Below are 16,129 nucleotides of genomic sequence, written 5' to 3'. Positions count from 1 at the left end.
TGTGACTAACATCAATGTTGTGTAAGATGTCGAGACTAATAAAGTCATATTTATAAGATTGCAGGGTAAACAACCCACACCTCTACAGTGGCTACAATGCCACTCAACAAACGTTCCACTCACAGTTTCTGTGCCAGATACTGACTATGCTAGTCACGTATTTGAAATGTACTGTTAAACTCTGTGAAGCCGACAACTTCAGTAGTGTTGTAAAAGGTAACATGAAGACAATATTCAAAAATGAAATAAATCACACAAAATGGCACCAGTGGTCACAGATCGGGCTGATCACACTGAATCACGAAACAACAAAGTGTGGTGAGCTTAAGGGCTGATAATGCTAAGCAATGAGCAAAGTAGCAGTAGTGCATAAGATGACAGAAATGAAAACTATGCAAGCATATAGATGCAAGCAAACACAAAATGGTTCTAAACGCACACACAGAAAACTGCTAGCAGTGGGCCTGTTTTGTGAGAAAAAAAGGCTGCATCGTTATTAAAAACATTCAGGTTGGATACATGTGACCATGTCAGTACCTCAGGACTGTTTCTGTAGATCTAATGCTAATCTTGTCTATAGGAAGAAAGCTCGTTTTGCATAGGCCAAAAAAAAGAAGGGAATCAGGCATAGGGAAATCTCCTTTTGTCTTTACCCTTCATGCACAAACAAACGTTTCAGTCATCTTTCTGGAATATGATTGGTTAGGTTTCTGTGCCACTGTGTTTGCAGTGCTCTTTAGTAACGAAAACGCCTTCCAAGGGTTCTTTTCGTTAAATGTTTGAGCTACCAACTTGTAGGTTCATGTAGGGGCTGCAAACTTATAGGGGGGTCCCTAAATGTATGTTTTTTTTCATAGACACAATGGAAAAAAAAATTGCTCATGTCTTCAGCCCAAGCAGCTGGATGGCTTTTCACCAAATTTGAGGCAGGAGCAGCGGCTTGATCCCTAAAGCTTGCTTTTGTAAATTTGGTGTAAATCGTCTAGTCGTTTTTTTATAACAGCCCAAAAGTAGGTAAAAAATAATAGTGATATGTGGGTTCAGTCCGCGTACTCACATCCCTGTTCATTCTGCGGACAGGCATCCAATTGGCTCAGAGGCGGACGTGAGGTCTGCGGACACCAGACGTGCTCAACGATTGGACGGTGAAGAGTGTGAGGTGCATCATATTTTACGGAATGCTCGCCATGTTGGATCCGCGTACAGCCCTGTGTCTGCAGACAGTAAGGGGAAAAGGCCTGGGAAACACATTTCAGGTTATTTTGTGGTGGAAAGAGGGACTGGGGAGGGTGGGAGAGTGGGAAAATGATGATATGGGGCTCTTTGTACAGGTGGAAAAAGAGCGTGCGGATGGCGCGGTAGTCCGCGGACACCGCAATAGTTTGCGGACAGAGTGCTGGATGGACAGCTTGTGAAAAACATTTGGGGTTATTTGGTGACGACTGAAAGAGGTCAGGGTAGGGGAGTGGAATATAGATGATATGGGGATGCTTTCATAGTTGAAAAATAGGGTTGGCGGAGTTCAGGGTGAGTTGTGTCATTTGAATATTTATTCTATGTGCTTATTATGTATGGTTTAATTATGCTGTAGTGGTTGTGGCCAGTGGCCAGATTCTTGGGTGCTTGGCCATAGGCCATGCATCCACGAATCTGGCCACTGGCCACAATCATTATAATAATAATCAGTGAAAAAACGTTGTTAAAGGGTCATTATGGTTAAGCTCCACTAGTAAAAACATATGAAATTCAATGGAAATACGTTGCTACAGGGACGTATGGTTACAGGTAAAACCGAAAACCCCCCGAAATTCGCCAGTTATGGTAAACTAAGCAACCATAACTCGCGCTACCATTGTGCACTGCAAGGACTAACATCCATGACGTCAAAGATGACATCACAAATGTCATTGATGACATATTATGGACAAAATAAATGCCCAACCTGCACGTGTACCCCTTCCCCATTTCACAGCCTGTCATCCCCTCAAAATCTGTGTAATTAGAAATGTTACGCTGATACCTCAATCCCTTCCTCCCTTCACGACCAACTTGTGCAAATCCCCAATTCCCCACAATAAGTATGCACTTCTGCTACCCCCTCCATTTCCTAATGGTATGGCTGAATGTGTGGAAGGGAACTTTGATATTTAAATTGTTGCTGAGTGTATATGTGGCTTCTCCTTTGTTGTTAAAAAAAAATGGCATTATGACTCAGCGGTGCACAGCACTGGTAGGAATGACCGCAATTAAGCAAATGGGAGATGTCCTACGGACACTGCACCTGCCCGGGCTATCCACAATCACAATGGAGTCATCTGTACGACGCCAGTACGACCCGCAAGTGCGCATCTTGTGAACCACCTATAATTAGTTGTAGTAGCGGACGTTTGTCCGTTGCACAAGCACACGCATGCGTATCTCTTCCTCTGTCTCCTGGTAACACCGCCTCTGTCCAGCATATGCAAACAAACTTGTGACAGACTTTAATTAGGTCCAGCCACCCACCCACGTCCTACAGGTAGCTGCACAAATAAACATCCCACCTGCTATACCCCATAAACACCCAGCATGTCCCAAAATGGTCGGCACACGTGTCTCACACTATTAATCAGTCCAGAGATCTCAACGGTGTGCATAGGACACCTATGCTCATGCGCACAAAGTATTCCACCTAAACTGCATCCTGCAGACAGATGTCCCAATCGAGAACATTCGTCAGGTCACCATGCGACCACTCCCACACTGTGCGTGGGCCCTTATTTCGCGGACACAATCTAGACCCTCGGACAGTGGAAAAGTGCAGTGTTCTGCAATCTACGGAGTGTTATTGGGAAAGTACACGCTTACAAACACCACACAATGTGCCATTGCACATGTATGTATTTGTTTGAATGATGTAGGCCTGTTTTCCAGGTGCCAGGTCTCCACAGCAGCCCTACAAAAGGCCACACCCCAGAGGTGCTCTGCAATCTGTTTTTAACTTTTCATAACAGAGTTGGGGGCCCCATAGCTTTGAGCTGTAATTGATGTTGGAACAAATCTGCTCTGCTACATTACCTTTGCAAGTAATGGTAACCACGTCAGCCCGGCTCACTATGCACAGTAATGGAGAAATGTATTAACACCCCTTCCTGTGACCCACGCCCTCAGTACCTATAGTCCCCTGTGCCCCAATCCCATGGGCAGCATGCTGAGGACGGCAGTATGTAGCACGTGCGATTCACCAAGTTTGGCGAGGGCTGCACCCCAATAAAGCAGAAACAGTCCTTCTACCCTTTCCACTATCTTCTTTCCAGCACACCCTCATTGGGTACTGTTAAATAGTCACACACGCATCCACCAAGCACATTGAAGAGCTCTGCATGTAACACTATTAGGTCGGTTCAACAGTCCTCTGTGTACACACCACACCCAGGAATGGTATTGGCCAATCCCTTAGCCTCCACAGTCCCATTGCCATACCCGCCATCTGCAAAAGCCCCAGATGTGGCTTTCGTGCTGTGTACGGGCGTGGGGGAATACATTGCAACCAGGGTAAGGGATTCCATCTCTGAAAATAGCCTTTTTTTAGGTGCTAAAGAAACACCTTTATTTTCAAATTTTATAGGGCTTTCTGTTTTCTTCCTCTTCTCACATTCTTACAGTAAACTTTTCAACACCTCCTGTAGATGGGCAAACACAAGAGACAAAGAAATGCCATTTTCATGGAAAAACTCTGCATTTCGAGAATTAATGATGTCATTGTTGCAACAGAATATCCCACGAGCGGACAAAAAATCACACATGCTTCTGTTGATGAGACCCCTTCAAGCCCTTAGCTGGGAACAACATATATTAGGATAGTCCCATACTCTTCTTGGTGGTATGGCTGAGAAAACCACCTGGGCAGTGGGAAAAGCCTCTTCACTGTATTCATCAACGTTCTTCAGTTGATGGAACACATGTGAACAAGCTATGTAACCCAAATGCACGCAACCATAATGAACGACGAGAACGTCAACAGTAGCAAAACTGGCCACTTGTCTGCAAAGTGCAAAAATATTGCTAAAACTGCGAACATGGACAGCGCACCACAATGCGTCCACTCCTTCCAAACCGAAATCACCTTCAAAGTGTCTTTCCTGGGTATACTTGTGCAGATCTATCACAAAGGCATCACCCAAAGCCAACACAATGCGTTCCTCCATGTCAGCATGCCTCACTACCCAGAGTAATGAAAAACAGTATTACCGCCCCTTCCTGTGAACCACACCGTCAATACCTGATTGGATAATCCCCGCAGTCCCAATTCCAATTCCTTTGGCCAGCATGGTGAGAAGCGGAGAATGCGGCACGTGCGCTTCCCCAAGTACCGCGAGAGCCACGCCCCAGTAAAGCAGGAGCAGTCCTTCTTCCCTTTTTACATTTCTTTTGTGTCCAGCACTACCTCATTGGGTACTGTGAAATAGTCACATAGGCATCCGCCAATCCCAGCATCTAACACTGACAGGTCTGTACAACACTTCATTTGTATTTGTATTTATTTTATTAATAAAGCGCAGCCAGGCCCAAGGGCATACGGGCGCATCAATTTAAAAAGCAGGTTACAGAATGTTACAGTTACATACAGTAGATAAGGAAGATACATATGTATTGCAGAGACATACAAGTTACAGTTAGATACAGTAAATACAGGAGGATGCAGTTAGATAATACAGTATAGTATTTACAATAAATACAGCAAGGCAGACGATAGGCCAAGATCGGGAAGTTAAACTGTCATTGTATCCAAATCCTGAAGCCAGCGCTTAGTGTTGCGCTTGAATAAGTGGAAGGAGGGTTCTGATCTAAGGGAAACAGGGAGTGTGTTCCATAGCTTTGATGCCCCTACGGGGAAGCTACCCTCTACTGAGTTATATGTACCGTTACACATTCAGACTGCAAGTGTTATTCGAAAGCACGTCCAGTATACATTTCAGTAAAACTATGCAAGATTTCTGCATCCACATACATCCCCATGTCCATCCATCACCACAAAGCGGAGGTATGAATAATTTTTCTGCGGTATGTTTACAACTCTGTTATAAGTGCCTCTGAGCACGGTATCTGCCACTGAACATCCATTACGTACTTAAAAAACATACTGTTTTTTCTCCCATCACCTAACATCAAGTGGCACTTCGATGATATATGCTTTCAACGTTTTCATTTACCCATAACACCCATTGTAACATCCAAACAGGAACTCTCTTATTTCCTTCCGACAATGTTACGAATTTCTTTCCACACTAACCCATCTCCTACATAAATCGTAAAATTATTGCACCAAAACCAGCACTGAATGTATCTTACCAACCTAAACAAGCTACCAGAAACTCACTGTCACCACAGCTGTGGTTTTCTCTATAGGCTGGACTATTGCAACAGCCTTTTTCTAAATCTGCTTGCTTCTATTCTCCACCCTATGCAACTCATCCAGAATAGAACTGCGCGACTTGTCCTTGGCCTCAAGCCCAGGGATAATATCTCTCTGGACTGAAATGTCTGCACTGGCTCCCAGTGGCTGCGAGTATTAAGGTCAAAACCCTCTGCATTATCATCAAGACCTTCTGGGCCCTCAATTCCTTCAACTCTCACTTCCTAAATGGCTCCCTGCTTGAGCTCTTCGCTCATCCGCCTCCAACTCCCTCAGGGTCAGTCGCTTCTCCAAGCAACCAGTTGGTGGTCGATCTCTTTCTTCAGCTGGGGCATCCCTCTAGAACAACCTCCCTGCCTCCCTGAAACTTGAGAACCATTTACAGTTCCTGAAGCACCTCAAAACCTCTCTCTTTGCTTCTGCTTTTTGTCCTCCTCTCCCCTGCTGACTTCCTGGTTGAAACTGATTCTGCACTGGTTACCTGCACAAGCTCTAATCTTGGCCACCTCCCCCCGCAAGTCGCACCCCTGCACTGCCTTTTTTGCAACCCCGCACTTGAGGTCTGTTTTCTGTATCCCTAACAGTCCCACTACCACCTGATGTCTGTACTTATCCTTGCACTTGTCACCAATGGCCCGTATTTTAACATGTTGTTATTTATTCTTCTTCCCATGTACTTCACTTTCCCCTCCCCTATCCATGCACTTGCGCGATCTGATGACACCCGGCCTAGTAGGATTGTTGTCTCTGTCTCCCCTCTGTTCCCCTCCCTTGCCTTGATGCGCCTTGCAACACTTGTATATAGGCGTGTTATAAATGCCATATCATGCCATATAATACCATATCATATCAAACACACAGTGCATGCATGCAAACAGGATGCCTGTCCCTTACCGTGCACACTTCAACCATAGCCTTCTATATTTCTCCGAACAAATAGACCTTCTGCCACAGTTTTTGCATACACACCACAACCATAAACCTTACTGAGCAATGCCTTACCATCCACAGTCCCATTTCCATGCCTGCCATCCTGAAAAGGCCTGGATGTGGCACGTGTAATCCTGAAACTACTGCGGAATCCGCAGAGTTATTTGCTAGGAATGGAAGGGAGGGAAGACATTTCAAACAGCGTAGGGGATTGAGTCTTTAGTCGTGGCTCAGAAAAGATTATTTTTCTTTTTTTGTGTTTTTTATGTGCTTGCAAACAACCTTGCTTTTTCTCTTTATATGACTTTCTGTTTGCTTCTCCTCCTTACATTTTTACCGAATTATGGTCAATGCTTCTTGCACAGTGTAAAAGAAAATACCATTGTCAATGGCGGTCAAACAAATGCCATGCATGGAAGCAGTGCATAATTTGCGACTTCATGATCTCATAGTGGGTGGAGAACATCCCATCAGTAAACATACATGCACACATGCTTCTGTTAATAAGACACCTTCCGAGCTCTGGCTGGGGAAAAATTACACCAGCATGGTCCCATACTCCTTTTGGTGGTATGCATGAGAAAACGACCTTGGCAGTGGGAACAATCTGCATCACTGCCTTCATCAACTTCTTCAGGTGACGGATCAAACATCCACATGACATGTAACCCAAATGAGACATCCATAAAGCACCACACCAACATTGACAGTTGTGACAGAGGCCACATATCTGCAAAGGTGAACAATCCCGCCGAAACTGCACTCATAGAGACTGCCCCAAAAAGCGTCTACTCCTTCCAACCCGAAATTAGAAGCAACGCCTCTTTGCATGGCATACCTGTGAAGATCTTGCACAAAGGTATCACCCACGGTCAGCACTGTGCGTCTCTCCATCTCTACCAACCTCATTACACACAGTATGGGAAAAAATAGTACCGCCCCTTCCTGTGAACTACATCCTGAACACCTCATTGGCTAATCCCCACAGTTCCATTCCGATGCCCACCATGCTCAGAATGGCAGGATGTGCTACATGCGCTTTCCCAGCTACAGCGAGGGCCACACCCCAGTAAAGCAGGGACAGTACTTCTTCCCTCTCCACTGTTCTTTTTCCAGCACTCCATCAGTGGTTACTGTGGGGAATGTTCACACACGCATGCACCAATCACATCCAAGACCTCTGCATCCAACACTATCTTTTCTGTACAGCACTCCATATTTACCGTTAAACTCTCCGAGTGCACGTCGCGTGTGCTCCCAAATCACCTCCACTAGAAAGTTCTGCACAAGAATCCACGATTTCAGCATCCAAAATCGTCCAGAGCAGCACCCATCACAACTTTGGCTATGCACACAATAGTCTAGGCCTTGCACACACCCAGCACAACATAATGGAACATTCATGCGAACATGTGGCCAGGTACTACAATCCACAAATGTAACATAGCCAGCGGCACTTCTACCCAACCCCTGCACCATAACACAGCGATCCATGGAAACATTTAAATGTTACCAGAATTCACAAACATACCACAGCCTCCAGCACCCCTACCCACTACCTTTCACAAAGTATTGTGTCACTGCCAACCAAACCACAAAATCTTCACAACATTGGGCCTACTCCCAGCAATCTGCACAAAGCAGAGTATCCAATCACATAGAAGATCTACTTCAACTCTACCCTCTTCTATACTGACAGTATTCCAGCACTACACCCAGTGGGTACACTGCAGGACGTATCACTGCACAATCTCCAGCCATACACCGAAAAGTGTAGGATGTTCTAACAATGACCACACCCATGGAACAAACAATATACGCAATGTAGCTCACTTCTGGTGCTCTATGAAGTCTAAAATGTGCTCCACAGCCATTCTTTAAAGGTCACCACCCTCTGAGAGATGCAGAGTCGAAACTGCATTGCTGCAGTGGTTATGGTCAAGGCCTTGGCCCTTGGGTGAATGGGCTACGGCCTATAGCCTTTGCCCATGCACTCAGTAGTCTAGGTCTTGGCCACACTCACCATAACGTAATGCAGCCTTGCATGCCAACATGTAACCAAGTACCACAACCCACACATGTAATACAGCCACTGGAACTCCTACCCAACCTCCGCACCGTAATACAGCTTTGCATGGAAACATGCTACAGTTAGCAGACTCTACACACATAACACAACCTCCGGCACCCCTACCCACTTTCATTCACATACTATGGTGTTACTGCCAACCGAACCAAAAAACTGTTCTCAACAGTGGCCCTGCTCCCAACACTCTATTCAGTGCAAAAAAACAATACTTCACAGTGCAGTTCAGTAGTCAGCACTCCGCGCAATGGACACTACCGAAGCCTATGAAATATGCAGTTCAACCTTATCCACTTCTATGCAAACAGTATTTTGCACCCAGTTGACAAACTGCAGGAGTGTTTACTCCATCAGCTCTAGGCATGGAGTAAACACTGTAGAATTTGCTAACAATCACCAAACCCATGGAACCATCAATGTATGCAATGCTGACAAACCACACACACAAGGCAACAATATCAAACCTTCTTGCAACCAGGGCATATAGTTGTCAGTGAAAGGCCTTCAGCCATGCATGGAAGGCGCTACGGGCTTACCACGTGCAACACAGCATAGTACACACTATGTTACAATGTGTACGGCATGTGCAATGCACTCCCCTTCTGCAATTCACCTGCCACCAGTCACCACAGAAAGAGGTCGCAGCATGAGTTATTGTGGCGTAATGAAGGCTGCCTGCATTCACCACACAATGTAGTCACCTGTGGAGGTACCCGCAAATCGGTGCAGTACGCACAGATACTGCAGGTACACCACCATCTTCTTCCACCTAATGAGATATATCCCATGAACCACTTCTTACTCACCCACCCTTTCCATCCGTTCTTCCCACCACCACATAGCATAAAATATGCTTGCTGTGCCCTTTCAGTGCCGCACTGTCCTCCGATACACCATGGCGGTGTTTCCCAAAAATGTTGACACACACCACGCTTCCCTCCAGCCAACCACCGGCCGTGTCCAATGTTCGCCGACATCACGGAATACTGCAAGCCAATGAGAATTTTGTCCGTGGAGCAAACAGGGAAATGGGTCCGCGGAGCGGTGCCAGATATCACACATTTTTTTAGACCTCCATTTTAGTTCTTTGCAACAAAAGTACTAGTAGGATTTCCACCAAACACATGAAAGCACGAAATTGGGGGCAAGCTCCCACCCCTGCCGCAAATTTGGTTAAAATCCATCCAGCCGTTCGGCCTGTAGCCGTGCGCAAAGTTTTTGCCCATTCAATCTATTGAAAAAAAACATTTTTGGGATCCCCCTATAACTTTGCCCCCCCTCCACGAACCTCACCCAACTTTCCAAAAAATTCAGCGGGCCCCATATACTTTTTGGCAAAGGTTTTTCCGAAATCGTCCATGGGGAACAAAGTTATAAGCCGCTGAAAAAGTGGTCTTACTATGGGTTGAGCAACTTAACCATAACTACATGGCCACTATCGCGGGATGTGTAATGTGTATAGTAATTTGAATCTAGGCACTGGTTACAACCATTATAATAACATGTGTATAGTAATTCTAGGTAGAGCAGGGGCAGTATTCAGTATTTGTAACATGGTGACATAATAGAATTGAGGTGCAAGAAGTACTTATGATTGCTGTACAATTGACGGTATAGGTTGAGTTTGTTGTACATGGTAATGAAGGAGAACTCTTTGCTTCTTTCTCTGTGAAAAAAACACAGTATAATATGTTAGGCAGGATAGTTTAAAATGTTTCATTGCATACAATCTCACACATTCATGTACTTTTTAGACCCTCATAATCAGAAAATTCAAAGTACTATGTTTGGAACAACATTACTGTGTGTTCTGCACAGTTGCTGTTTCTGTTTGCATAATCATTGGGTCATTGCGAAAAAAAAATTCATAAAGGATTACAAAAAACGACTATAGTTATGTGAGTTTATGTTTGACAATATGTTTGTTTGAAGTGTGCTGTAATTAAGGGAATGTTTAAATTTCACAGGTATATGGACATAACACATCTGCTCCTGATGTCATGGAACAACTAACTCAACAAAATATAAGATGCATGTCCTTAATACTTGTATTTGTTGTTAGAAGTGGTGTTGGAGTAAGAAGTACCACGATGGTGTATTTGAATTGAAGTGTAATGAAGGGGATTTTTGAAGTAGTTAAGATATCTGTTGGCCTATTCTAACCATTTTGCTTTTCCAAAGTAGCATTGTAGTATTATGGATGTAATTAGATACCAGTTGGCATATTGTAACTGTTGATAGTTAACAGGTTAGTGACTAACAGGGTAATTCATAGAATTTCGCAGAAAAGTGTCGCAAGCGGCTGGCGCAGAGTGTCCGCGTGCGATTGTGTGCGCCAGGCACGTGCGCTAAAACCGATTTCCGCGCACAGCGTATTCATGGATTCCATGCTCCCAAACCAGCCGTGGCGCAGAGAATCGCAGCGACCCTGCAGCAGCGCCAGTAACGCCCCCAAGAACGCCCTCGCGCAAGGAAAAGCCATCAACATCGCTAAATCATTGCAAAGGGCTGCGCTAACCCTGGACCAGTTTACAGGGCTGCCAAACAAGGAACGCAAAGCGGGCAACCTTCATATCAGGAGTACGCGGGAAGTTTTACACGCGATTAGCCAGGGTACGTGTATTACAGGGGTACGCGGGAAGTTCAACACGCGATTGTCCAGGGAACGTGTATTACAGGGGTACGCGGAAGTTCAACACGCGATTGTCCAGGGAACGTGTATTACAGGGGTACGCGGGAAGTCTTACATGCGATTAGCCAGGGCACGTGTAATACAGGGGTACTCGGGAATTATCACACGCGATTTGGCAGGGTACGTGAATTACAGGGGTGCGTGGGAATTATCACACGCCATTTTGCTGGGTACGTGTATTACAGGGGTGCGTGGGAATTATTACACGCGATTAGGCTGGGTGGGTCCTCACAGGTGTTCCCTGTACACCCTCCACGGCCCCTGCAGGCAGCCCACAAAACAGGGGACTACCCTGCACACCTGCTCATGTCCCCCTGCACCCCCACCCCCCAGCCACCAGGGGCACCCACCACCAGGCCCCCACCCATGTCCCCTACCACCTCCACCCCCCAGCAGTGCAGGGGCAGCCTCCACCAGGCCCCCACTCATGTCTCCCACCACCCCCACCCCCCAGCACTGTGGGGCACCTGCCAGCAGGCCCCCACCCATGTCACCCACCACCCCCACCCCCCAGCAGTGCAGGGGCATCCTCCACCAGGCCCACACTCATATCCCCTATCACCCCCACCCCCCCGCCACCAGGGGCACCCTCCACCAGGCCCCCACTCATGCCCGACTCATGTCTCCCACCACCCCCACCCCCCAGCCACCAGGGGCATCCTCCACCAGGCCCCCACCCATGTCTCCCACCACCCCCGACCCCCAGCCACCGGGGGCATCCTCCACCAGGCCCCCACCCATGTCTCCCACCACCCCCACCCCCCAGCCACCAGGGGCACCCTCCACCAGGCCCCCACCCATGTCTCCCACCACCCCCACCCCCCAGCCACCAGGGGCAGCCTCCGCCAGGCCCCCACCCATGTCTCCCACCACCCCCACCCCCCAGCAGTGCAGGGGCATCCTCCACCAGGCCCCCACCCATGTCTCCCACCACCCCCACCCCCCAGCCACCAGGGGCACTCTCCACCAGGCCCCCACCCATGTCTCCCAACACCCCCACACCCCAGCCACCAGGGGCAGCCTCCACCAGGCCCCCACCCATGTCTCCCACCACCCCCACCCCCCAGCAGTGCAGGGGCATCCTCCACCAGGCCCCCACCCATGTCTCCCACAACCCCCACCCCCCAGCAGTGCAGGGGCAGCCTCCACCAGGCCCCCACCCATGTCACCCACCACCCCCACCCCAAAGCAGTGCAGGGGCAGCCTCCACCAGGCCCACACTCATGTCCCCTATCACCCCCACCCCCCCGCCACCAGGGGCACCCTCCACCAGGCCCCCACTCATGTCTCCCAGCGTGCTACGTGTATTTCAGGGGTGCGCGGGAAGTTCCACACGCGAATAGCCTGGGCGCGTGTATTTCAGGGGTGCGCGGGAAGTTCCACACGCGAATAGCCTGGGCGCATGCATTTCAGGGGTGCGCGGGAAGTTTTACACGCGATTTCAGCAGGGTACGTGTATTTCAGGGGTGCGCGGGAATTCTCACACGCAATTTGGCTTGGTACGTGTATTACAGGGGTGTGTGGGAAGTTACACACGCGATTAGGCTGGGTGGGTCCTCACAGGTGTTCCCTGTACACCCTCCCCGGCCCCTGCAGGCAGCCCACAAAACAGGGGACTACCCTGCACACCTGCTCATGTCCCCCTGCACCCCCACCCCCCAGCAGTGCAGGGGCAGCCTCCACCAGGCCCCCACCCATGTCTCCCACCACCCCCACCCCCCAGCAGTGCAGGGGCAGCCTCCACCAGGCCCCCACCCATGTCTCCCACCACCACCACCCCCCAGCAGTGCAGGGGCAGCCTCCACCAGGCCCCCACTCATGTCTCCCACCACCCCCACCCCCCAGCAGTGCAGGGGCATCCTCCACCAGGCCCACACCCATGTCTCCCACCACCCCCACCCCCCAGCCACCAGGGGCATCCTCCACCAGGCCCCCACTCATGCCCAACTCATGTCTCCCACCACCCCCACCCCCCAGCCACCAGGGGCATCCTCCACCAGGCCCCCACCCATGTCTCCCACCACCCCCAACCCCCAGCCACCAGGGGCACCCTCCACCAGGCCCCCACCCATGTCTTCCACCACCCCCACCCCCCAGCCACCAGGGGCAGCCTCCACCAGGCCCCCACCCATGTCTCCCACCACCCCCACCCCCCAGCAGTGCAGGGGCATCCCCCACCAGGCCCCCACCCATGTCTCCCACCACCCCCACCCCCCAGCAGTGCAGGGGCAGCCTCCACCAGGCCCCCACCCATGTCACCCACCACCCCCACCCCCCAGCAGTGCAGGGGCAGCCTCCACCAGGCCCACACTCATGTCCCCTATCACCCCCACCCCCCGCCACCAGGGGCACCCTCCACCAGGCCCCCACTCATGTCTCCCAGCCTGCTACGTGTATTTCAGGGGTGCGCGGGAAGTTCCACACGCGAATAGCCTGGGCGCGTGTATTTCAGGGGTGCGCGGGAAGTTCCACACGCGAATAACCTGGGCGCATGCATTTCAGGGGTGCGCGGGAAGTTTTACATGCGATTTCAGCAGGGTACGTGTGTTTCAGGGGTGCGCGGGAATTCTCACACGCGATTTGGCTTGGTACGTGTATTACAGGGGTGCGTGGGAAGTTACACACGCGATTAGGCTGGGTGGGTCCTCACAGGTGTTCCCTGTACACCCTCCACGGCCCCTGCAGGCAGCCCACAAAACAGGGGACTACCCTGCACACCTGCTCATGTCCCCCTGCACCCCCACCCCCCAGCAGTGCAGGGGCAGCCTCCACCAGGCCCCCACCCATGTCTCCCACCACCCCCACCCCCCAGCAGTGCAGGGGCACCCTCCACCAGGCCCCCACCCATGTCTCCCACCACCCCCACCCCCCAGCAGTGCAGGGGCAGCCTCCACCAGGCCCCCACCCATGTCTCCGACCACCCCCACCCCCCAGCAGTGCAGGGGCAGCCCCCACCAGGCCCCCACTCATGTCTCCCACCACCCCCACCCCCCCAGGCACCAGGGGCACCCTCCACCAGGCCCCCACCCATGTCTCCCACCACCCCCACCCCCCAGCCACCAGGGGCAGCCTCCACCAGGCCCCCACCCATGTCTCCCACCACCCCCACCCCCCAGCAGTGCAGGGGCATCCTCCACCAGGCCCCCACCCATGTCTCCCACCACCCCCACCCCCCAGCAGTGCAGGGGCAGCCTCCACCAGGCCCACACTCATGTCCCCTATCAACCCCACCCCCCCCCCGGCACCAGGGGCACCCTCCACCAGGCCCCCACTCATGTCTCCCAGCGTGCTACGTGTATTTCAGGGGTGCGCGGGAAGTTCCACACGCGAATAGCCTGGGCGCATGCATTTCAGGGGTGCGCGGGAAGTTTTACACGCGATTTCAGCAGGGTACGTGTATTTCAGGGGTGCGCGGGAATTATCACACGCGATTTGGCTTGGTACGTGTATTACAGGGGTGCGTGGGAAGTTACACACGCGATTAGGCTGGGTGGGTCCTCACAGGTGTTCCCTGTACACCCTCCACGGCCCCTGCAGGCAGCCCACAAAACAGGGGACTACCCTGCACACCTGCTCATGTCCCCCTGTACCCCCACCCCCCAGCAGTGCAGGGGCAGCCTCCACCAGGCCCCCACCCATGTCTTCCACCACCCCCACCCCCCAGCAGTGCAGGGGCACCCTCCACCAGGCCCCCACCCATGTCTCCCACCACCCCCACCCCCCAGCAGTGCAGGGGCAGCCTCCACCAGGCCCCCACCCATGTCTCCCACCACCCCCACCCCCCAGCAGAGCAGGGGCAGCCCCCACCAGGCCCCCACTCATGTCTCCCACCACCCCCACCCCCCCAGTCACCAGGAGCACCCTCCACCAGGCACCCACTCATGTCTCCCACCACCCCCACCCCCCTGCCACCATGGGCACCCTCCACCAGGCCCCCACTCATGTCTCCCAACACCCCCACCCCCCAGCACTGTGGGGCACCCTCCACCAGGCCCCCACCCATGTCTCCCACCACCCCCACCCCCCTGCCACCATGGGCACCCTCCACCAGGCCCCCACTCATGTCTCCCACCACCCCCACCCCCCAGCACTGTGGGGCACCCTCCACCAGGCCCCCACCCATGTCTCCCACCACCCCCACGCACTGTGGGGCACCTGCCAGCAGGCCCCCACCCATGTCACCCACCACCCCCACCCCCCAGCAGTGCAGGGGCAGCCTCCACCAGGCCCCCACCCATGTCTCCCACCACCCCCACCCCCCAGCACTGTGGGGCACCTGCCAGCAGGCCCCCACCCATGTCTCCCACCACCCCCACCCCCCAGCAGTGCAGGGGCAGCCCCCACCAGGCCCGCACTCATGTCTCCCACCACCCCCACCCCCCAGCAGTGCAGGGGCATCCTCCACCAGGCCCACACCCATGTCTCCCACCACCCCCACCCCCCAGCCACCAGGGGCATCCTCCACCAGGCCCCCACCCATGTCTCCCACCACCCCCACCCCCCAGCCACCAGGGGCACCCTCCACCAGGCCCCCACTCATGTCTCCCACCACCCCCACCCCCCAGCAGTGCAGGGGCAGCCTCCACAGGGCCCCCACCCATGTCTCCCACCACCCCCACCCCCCAGCATCCAGGGGCAGCCCCCACCAGGCCCCCACTCATGTCCCCTATCACCCCCACCCCCCAGCAGTGCAGGGGCAGCAGGCAGTCAGGCAGCAGCAGGTGGGAGCGTGCTCGGGGCTCTGGGGGGCAGTAGTTCGGCCTTCCGGGCAGGAGCGTGGTATTCCATGTGCGTACGCGTGGCCAGCTTGGTACGGAGTGATTTGGCACGTGAAAATCCTGCATGTCAGCGTGAAAACCGAGGAAAGGCCCTCAGCGCGTAAGCGCGTCTGTGACGTGACCCGCACAGGTGTTTCCCACACAGCACGTGATGACAGAGCACACGTGGAAAGACTGCACCTCAGAGTGTAATCGCGTGTGATTGGTGGAAATGGCCCTACACGCAGAAGTGACAAAGCGTGTGATTG

Source organism: Ambystoma mexicanum, chromosome 5q, assembly GCF_040938575.1.
Source record: "Ambystoma mexicanum isolate Mex_15411 chromosome 5q, UKY_AmexF1_1, whole genome shotgun sequence".
NCBI classification, from domain to species: Eukaryota; Metazoa; Chordata; class Amphibia; order Caudata; family Ambystomatidae; genus Ambystoma; species Ambystoma mexicanum.
The sequence above is the reverse complement of the archived record's forward strand: the minus strand, read 5'-3'. Positions refer to the sequence as shown.